The sequence below is a fragment of the Coffea eugenioides genome, chromosome 2 (genome assembly GCF_003713205.1).
Source record: "Coffea eugenioides isolate CCC68of chromosome 2, Ceug_1.0, whole genome shotgun sequence".
Taxonomy (NCBI): domain Eukaryota; kingdom Viridiplantae; phylum Streptophyta; class Magnoliopsida; order Gentianales; family Rubiaceae; genus Coffea; species Coffea eugenioides.
The window spans coordinates 30,754,001-30,762,394 of NC_040036.1; the positions used below are offsets into that span (position 1 = coordinate 30,754,001).

The following is an 8,394-nucleotide window of genomic DNA, read 5'->3' on the forward strand; positions in this document are numbered from 1 at the left end:
GGTGATACCTAAGCTCAAATGAATCGGCATAAACGAGGAGCTTTTTCGAACTTCTTCGTTCACGGTATTGACCCTTAAGACGTGATACGGCTTCTCTCACTTGGCATGGATCACGTGCCTTAAACTCCTTGGTCAATTTAACATCTTCTCCGTCGTCCTTGAGGTTGACAAATCGGGCGATTTTCTCCCGGGTGATGGCCACTGTGGCTCTGCTTGTCCTCCACATTAGCATAAAATTTCCAGAACAAGTTGGGGTAGTAATGCCGAGGCAACTTCAGAATATTGGCCCATCCGAGTCAATTAAATGCTGTGGAGACCTTATAATGATCATCTACCTCTGGTGCCAAGTGTTTTTCGATAATGATCTCCTTGGCTAAGCCTGCCTCATACCACTGTTGATTTTCTAGCAAGGTGAATCGCGTGGTATCATAGTCCGGAGTCGACTCCTCATGGCTAGTAGATGCCCTCTTACGCCGTGAATGTGGCGGCGACTCAAGAGAAGGAGATTCCTCCACTGGTGATTCCTCAGGTATTAAAGGAGTGCGCTCTTCACTTGAAGAAGGCGAAGGCATTCGAACAACAGCCTTTCGTGTGCGAACCATGGTCCCTATATGAAAAAGAATATCAATGGACATTAGAAGCAATCTTTACCCCTTGAAAATACACTGTAAAAATGTTGGAAAGTAATTTGAGAAAATTTCGGTAGAGTTTCCCCTTGAAAAAGGAAGAAACTCCCTGCCAACCATCAACAAATTCAGGACCATATCGTACTTAACCAATTCACAAACTAAATTGCACATGTATTAAGTCCATTTCAATCCAAAATCGTATCACATGGCTTGAAAAATCCACTCACCACTCCATTTCTTGAAATTTTAAACACTAAGCAAGAAAAAGATAAAAACTAGAAATACAATAGATTTGCAAAGTTGTTGGGTACACATTCAAGCTTGGGAAACCACCTAAAAGCAACATTTCAATACTCATGCTGATATCATGCTCAAATTCAACCATTTAGCATTTTTACCCAAGGAATTCATACGAATTTATGCAACTAATCATATGTTGTCCTCTAATTGGTACAAAAGTAATCTCCATTTCTTAAAAACAAGTCAAACTGATCCAAAGAAGCAAGGAATTTTAGGTAAAAAGTACAATGTGCTTTAACCTAATAATTGAGAAAAATTATACAAAAGATGTCACCATATTCACGAATTCCTCAATTCTAAGCATAGAATTAGTTCCAATGACATGTAATAGCACAATGTAACACAATTATACCACGAATTTTCAACATATATGTATTTCCCAAATATATAGAAAAATAGAAAAAATTAATAATGAGGAAATGTATAATTTCAAGGAAAGATGAAAATTCTTACTACAAATGTGTAGAGTGATGCTAATGGAGGGTAAGGATGCCAAAATGAGGAAAAAAACAACCCAAATTCTAACTGAAATTGAAGAATTTAAGTCGGCCCCAAAGTCTCTTGAAGATGATTAAAATCCCTTTCGAATGATGTTTTGATGAGAATTTGTTGAGGGTTAATGATCACAAGAGGTAGGGAGATGTTTTTATGGTGAAAAATTGGAAGTTTGGTGGTTAAAATGGGAGATTGGATAAAGGAGGTTAGGGTTCGCTGAAGAGAAATAGGAAAAAGCTGGAAAAATGCAGAACCAAAGTATCGGTTCTACTATATTCACGAACCAATTCAAGCTCGGATCCGATGGGCTTGGATCCGGTTCTTCAGAAGAACATACGAGCCCTTGGATCCAAGTGGATCCGAGCTCGGATCTGTTCTTTTCTGCAATAATTGCAGAAACTGCAATTTTTTCAATTTTTCTTCCTTTTTCCGGCCAATTCCAAACTGCACCTTGGAAGAACTTTTTATCAATTCTAACCCTCCACGCAAGTATAATATACCCTAAACACTAAATCCAACCTCTCAAAACACATCAAACACATTTAAATTGCAAATCGATGGGTGAGGTTCTTTGATCATTTTGGCACTTTAACACTAAAATTGCACTTTTAGGCATGAAATGCACACCAAATGAGTCAATGAGCATATACAAACATGTTATCACCGGAACTCACTTGAATACAATGAACATGCAACATTGGATATATGAACTGAAAATTTAGACACTTAACATAGAATCCAATAGAAAAAACTCCCTTTTTACGATTGTTGGTCAAGTGCACCTCCAAGATAGACGTTCATCATCCGATAGCCCCCCTACAAACCATTAAAACATTAAAATTCACTCCAACTCATACAAAACATATTAAAACACATTAAACTAAAGAAATCGTTGGGTTGCCTCCCAACAAGCGATTTTGTTTATAGTCGTTGGCTCGACTTAAAAGTCGGATTCTCAAATTGAAGAAGAGTCACCCAAGTGACATATAAGTCCCTTGGGAATGATTTCACCCGCTAAGTAGGATTTTAATCGTTGTCCATTGACCTTGAATCTTTCATTTCTTGAATTTGTCACTTCAACGGCTCCATAAAGAAATACTTGAGTAATTTCAAATGGTCCCGACTACCTCGACTTCAATTTTCCTGGAAACAATCTTAGGCGTGAGTTGAATAAAAGCACTTTTTGCCCTACCTGGAATTGTTTAGGAATAATATGCTTATCATGCCAAATTTTGATCTTCTCTTTATAAATTTTGGTATTTTCATAAGAATGTAACCGGTGTTCCTCCAATTCACTTAATTCAAGTAGCCTCTTTCCACCTGCAAGATTAAAATCCATGTTAATTGCTTTAATAATCCAATAAGCTTTATGTTCAATCTCTACAGGTAGGTGACAAGTTTTTTCATAGACTAAACAATACGGCGACATCCCTAAGGGTGTCTTAAATACCGTTTGGTAAGCCCATAGTTCATCATCTAACTTTGTAGCCCAATCTTTACGTGATTTATTCACGGTTTTCTCCAGGATGAGATTTATCTCTCGATTAGCTAATTACGCTTGTCCGTTGGCTTGAGGATGGTACGGAAGTGATGTCTTGTGCTTACAGCTATATTTAAATAATAAACAATCAACCTGCTTGTTACAGAAATGTTTTCTTTCATCACTTACTATGGCCTTAGGTATGCCAAATCTGTAAAAAATGTTCTTTTTAAGGAACTGGAATACAACTTTAGAATCATTAGTAGGTGAAGCGATTGCCTCTACCCATTTAGAAACATAATCCACTGCTACTAAGATGTACTTATTATTAAAAGAATTAGAGAATAATCCCATAAAATCAATACCCCACACATCAAATAACTCAACTTCTAAGAAAGTAATTAGGGGTATTTCATTTTTACGAGATATATTTCCAGTTCTTTGGCATGCATTACAACTTTTAACATATTTCCTAATATCTTTATATATAGTTGGCCAATAAAACCCTAATTGCCATACCTCTGTCACAGTTTTTGAAGTGCTAAAATGACCACCTGTTTCAAGGTTGTGACAATGATATAAAACATTATGTACCTCATCTTCGGGAATATATCTACGCACTATACCATCAGCACAATGTCTATATAGCAATGGTTCCTCCCAAAAGTAACTTTTAACATCATGCAAAAATTTCTTCTTTTGATGATAATTAAATCCCTTTGAAATCTCTCCACTTACCAAATAATTAGCAATATCTGCATACCATGGAGAATTGATAATTGTTAGGACAAACTCATCCGGAAAATTCTCTTGGATAGGAACTTGATTCTTGACTGGGATATATTCCAATCGTGATAGGTGATCCGCCATGAGATTCTCCGTTTTCTTTTTATCTTTTATTTCTACATCAAATTCCTGCAACAAAAGAATCCACCGAATTAGTCTAGATTTTGCATCTTTCTTATGTAGCAAGTAGTTAAGAGCCGAATGGTCCATATATATGATAACTTTAGATCCTACTAAATAGGATTTAAATTTATCTAAAGCAAATATCACAGCCAATAGCTCCATTTTCGTTGTTGCATAATTGAGTTGTGCCTCATTTAGCAATTTGCTAGCATAATAAATGACATGCAACTTTCTTCTTTCTTTTGTCCCAAAACTGCTCCAACCGCATAATTACTTGCATCGCATATCAATTCAAATGGTAGTGATCAATCGGACGAAATTATAATTGGAGCAGAAATCAATTCTTTTTTCAACCTTTCAAAAGCAACCAAACAATTATCATTAAATTAAAAAGGGGTGTCTTTACATAATAAATCACACAACGGTTTTACTATTTTAGAAAAATCCTTAATAAAGCGTCCATAAAACCCGGCATGTCCTAAAAAACTCCTGATCCCCTTGACATTGATCGGATGTGGCAATTGCTCGATGACTTCAATATTTGCTTTATCTACCTCAATTTTCTTAGAGAAAATCTTGTGTCCTAAAACAATTCCTTTTTTTATCATAAAATGGCATTTCTCTCAATTTAGTACAAGATTTGTCTGCTCACATCTTTGCAAAATCAAATCCAAATTATGAAGACAATGGTCAAAAGATGAACCATACACAGAAAAATCATCCATAAATATCTCCATAATTTTCTCAATATAATAAAAAAATATAGCCATCATGCAACGTTGAAAAGTCGCAGGAGCGTTGCATAAACCAAATGACATCCTTCTAAAGGCAAGCCATAGGGACATGTGAATATGGTCTTCTCTTGATCCTCCGGAGTTATAGCTATTTGATTATATCTTGAAAAATCATCAAGAAAACAGTAAAATTTATATCTGGCTATTCGCTCCAATAATTGATTAAGAAATGGTAAAGAAAAATGATTTTTTCTTGTTATCATATTTAGTTTACGATAATCAATACACACTCTCCACCCAACCACAAGTTTAGATGAAATCATTTCATCATTTTTACCGACAATTGTAGTTATTCCACCTTTTTTTGGTATAACATGAATTGGACTAATCCAAACGTTATCAGAGATAGGAAAGACTATACCTGCATCAAGCCACTTAAGAATTTCATTTCTTACCACCTCTTTCATGTCTGGATTGAGTATTCTTTGTGTTTCCACCACTGGTTTGCAATTGTCCTCCAATAAAATGCGATGCATGCATATAGAAGGACTTGTGCCTTTAATGTCTGAAATTGTCCATCCGATTGCCTTCTTGTACCTTTTTAGAACTCTTAACAACTTTGCACACTACTCATCATCAATGTCAGCACTAACAATTACAGGTAAAATGCTATTTTCTCCAAGAAATTCATACCTTAAGTGAGTTGGGAGAGGTTTGAGCTCTAATTTTAGAGGTTCAACTTTCGAAGGCTGTGGAAGTCCTTTACTTTAGCCAAGACTTTCATAAACATTACCCCTTCTATATGGTGATTGAAAATCCAAATATTTGGACAATTCTTCAATCTCTTCACAATCACCTTCTTGTTTACCTAAATTCATTAAACAATGCTCAAGAGGATCGAAATCAAAATTGACTTGACTCATCTCTTGGGTTAGTTTATCAATGGTGCCAATAGAATAAGCATGATCGGTGAAAGAAGGGTATTTTTTCATTTCATTCAAATTAAATTCTACCTCTTCTTCACCTACTTGAAACTTAAGATTGTCATTTTTTACATCAATAATAGTACCTGCAATAGTTAGAAATGGTCTATCTAGAATAATTGGCATAGATATATCTTCTTCCTTATCTAACACCACAAAATCTATTGGAATGATAAATTTTTGAACTTTTATCAATACATTCTCTAACACTCCCAATGAATATCTAATAAACCTATCCGTTAGTTGCAAAATAATACTAGTGCGTTTAAACTCATGCAAATCTAATTGTCTAGCCACTGTTAAAGGAATTAATGATACACTAGCACCAAGATCACACAATGCTTTAGAAAAATTAATGTTACCTATGGTGCAAGGTATAGAGAAACTCCCCGGATCCTTCAATTTCGGTGATAGCTTATTTTGTATGATGGCACTGCACTCTTCGGTTAATGCTATTGTTTCGCAGTCTTCTAATTTCTTCTTTGGAGTCATGATTTCCTTGAGAAATTTCACATATGAAGGAATCTGCAAAATAGCATCGGCAAAAGGAATGTTAATGTGCAATTATTTGAAAATTTTAACAAATTTTTTGAAATATTTATCAAACTTATTCTGCTTGAGTCTTTGTGGAAATGGAACTGCAGGAGGTGCTGGAATGGTAGCGGAAGATGATGGTTGATTTTCTCTTGGACTCTCCCGGCTATTTTCCTCCACTATTGCCTCTTGGTTCCTCTGTTTTTCTCCTTGTTTTTCATTATCATCTTTCTCAACTTTCACCACTGGAGGATCTTCTAATTGTTTACCACTAAGAAAAGTAATGGCCTTCACATGCTCCTTAGGATTAACCTCCGTTTTACTAGGTAATTCTCCTTGATTTCGATTGTTCAAGAAACTAGCAATTTGGCCAATTTAGACCTCTATATTCCTGTACATTATAGTAAGTTAATCCAATTTTCCTTCTAGTCGCTCAAATCTGTCCGAAATAACCTTTGCGAGTTTTCCACCGCAATGTCCAACCAGGTTTTGTTTCAGCTTATGGTTGCCTCAGTTGAAATCCTGGTGGATTAGTTGGCCTTAGTTGATTACTTTGATCTTTCCATTCAAAATTTGGATGATTTCTCCACCCCGGATTGTAAGTGTTCGAGTAGAGGTTATTTTGAGCATTACGATTGTAATTACTGACAAATTGTACCTGTTCAAAATCAATACATTCATTAGTATCATGTTCACCTCCACATATAGAGTAACAAGTTACATGTGCATTAGATGAAATTGAACCAACTTCACCTTGTCTACTTAGCAACTTCATCACATTATTCATTTGAGTACTCAGTATATTGAGAATGTCCATTTCTACCATACCTGTGTGACGTCTTGTATTACCTCTCTCATTGGCCCATTTAGGCCTGTCAACGGGCCGGATCCGGGCCGAAATTCATTATTCCAGACCCGGACCCGGCACACTACATTGGATCCGGATCCGACCCGTTTACCCGACGGGTCTTTTACTCTATGTTCCGGATCCGGATCCGGATCCGGGTCTACTCGAAAAAAAACTAACAAAATATATAAATCCTAACAAAAATGAGTAAAAAACATATATTTATAAACTAATTTCTAACTAATACAAAAAAAAATTAAATAAGAAAAGAAATCAAATTAACCTTACTCAAATACATCACCCTAATCAAATTATATTGATTAGGATCCGAGTCCAATTATATTGATTACTCAAATACATCATCCTAATCAAATTATATTAATAAATATATATTTTAAATTATTAATCCATTTATATCCGGATCCGGGTCTAATACGAGTCGGAATACTATATTCCGTATCCGATCCGTTTTTTTGTTTGACAAAACGGATCCGGATCCGGGTCCGGGTAACGGAATTCAATCCCTACCCATACCCGAATAAATTTGGCTGATCCGGTCCGGGTCCGGGTCTAGACCCGGACCGTTGACAGCCCTAGGCCCATTGGTAGTTATTTGCTGCCATTTCTTCTATCAAATTCTGAGTTTCTTGGGGTGATTTACCCATTAAAGCTCCACCTGCAGCTGTATCAATCATAGTTTTAGTAAAAAAAGATAAACCATTATAGAATATTTGTATGATTAACCAATCGGGCAGTCTATGATGTGGACATTTCCGTAGCAAATCTCTAAATCTTTCCCATGACTCATATAATGATTCACCCTCTAATTGACTAAAACTAGTGATATCCATTCTAAATTTAGCAGTCTTGCCCGGTGAAAAATACTTATTCAAGATTGTTCTTAATAAATCATCCCATGTGGTGAAAGTGTTAGGAGCATGAGAGTGTAGCCAAATTTTAGCCTTATCTCTCAATGAAAATGGGAACAATCTTAGCCTTATAGCATCACCACTAACTCCATTCATTTTAATTATATCATATATTTCCAAAAATGTAGCTAAGTGTGAGTTAAGATCTTCTACTGCATTACCTCCAAATTGAGATTGTTAAACCATTTGGATAAGTGATGGTTTAATCTCAAAATTGTTAGCATTTACCGTATACCTTACTATGCTTGTTTGAGACCCTTGTGTCCCCGGTAGAGTAAAATCTCGTAGATCTTGTCTATTTGCTTCATTTTCTGCCATTTCTTCTTCAAATGGTAGCTCTATTAAGATTTCCTCTATCGGTTGCCAAACTTCTTGTTCCTCTTACTGTGGTGTATGCATCCTTTGTCTACATAGTGTTCTCTCAATTTTTGAATCGAAAGTTGTAACTTTTCGAGATGTCCGGTGCATACACTACAACAAAAATAAGAAAAATTATGCAACTGCAATTGTAAAAAATTGATTAAAATGCAAAAATAACTATAAACCGCTTAACT

At 35.6% G+C, this 8,394-nt stretch overlaps 1 non-coding gene across 1 annotated transcript; it reads left to right on the plus strand.

Annotated features, from left to right (window-relative positions):
• The first annotated feature begins 7,664 nt into the window (after positions 1–7,664).
• On the plus strand, positions 7,665–7,771 carry LOC113764341. The gene has a single exon (XR_003467611.1). It is a non-coding gene; the product is annotated as a small nucleolar RNA R71 (small nucleolar RNA).
• The last annotated feature ends 623 nt before the right edge of the window (positions 7,772–8,394 follow it).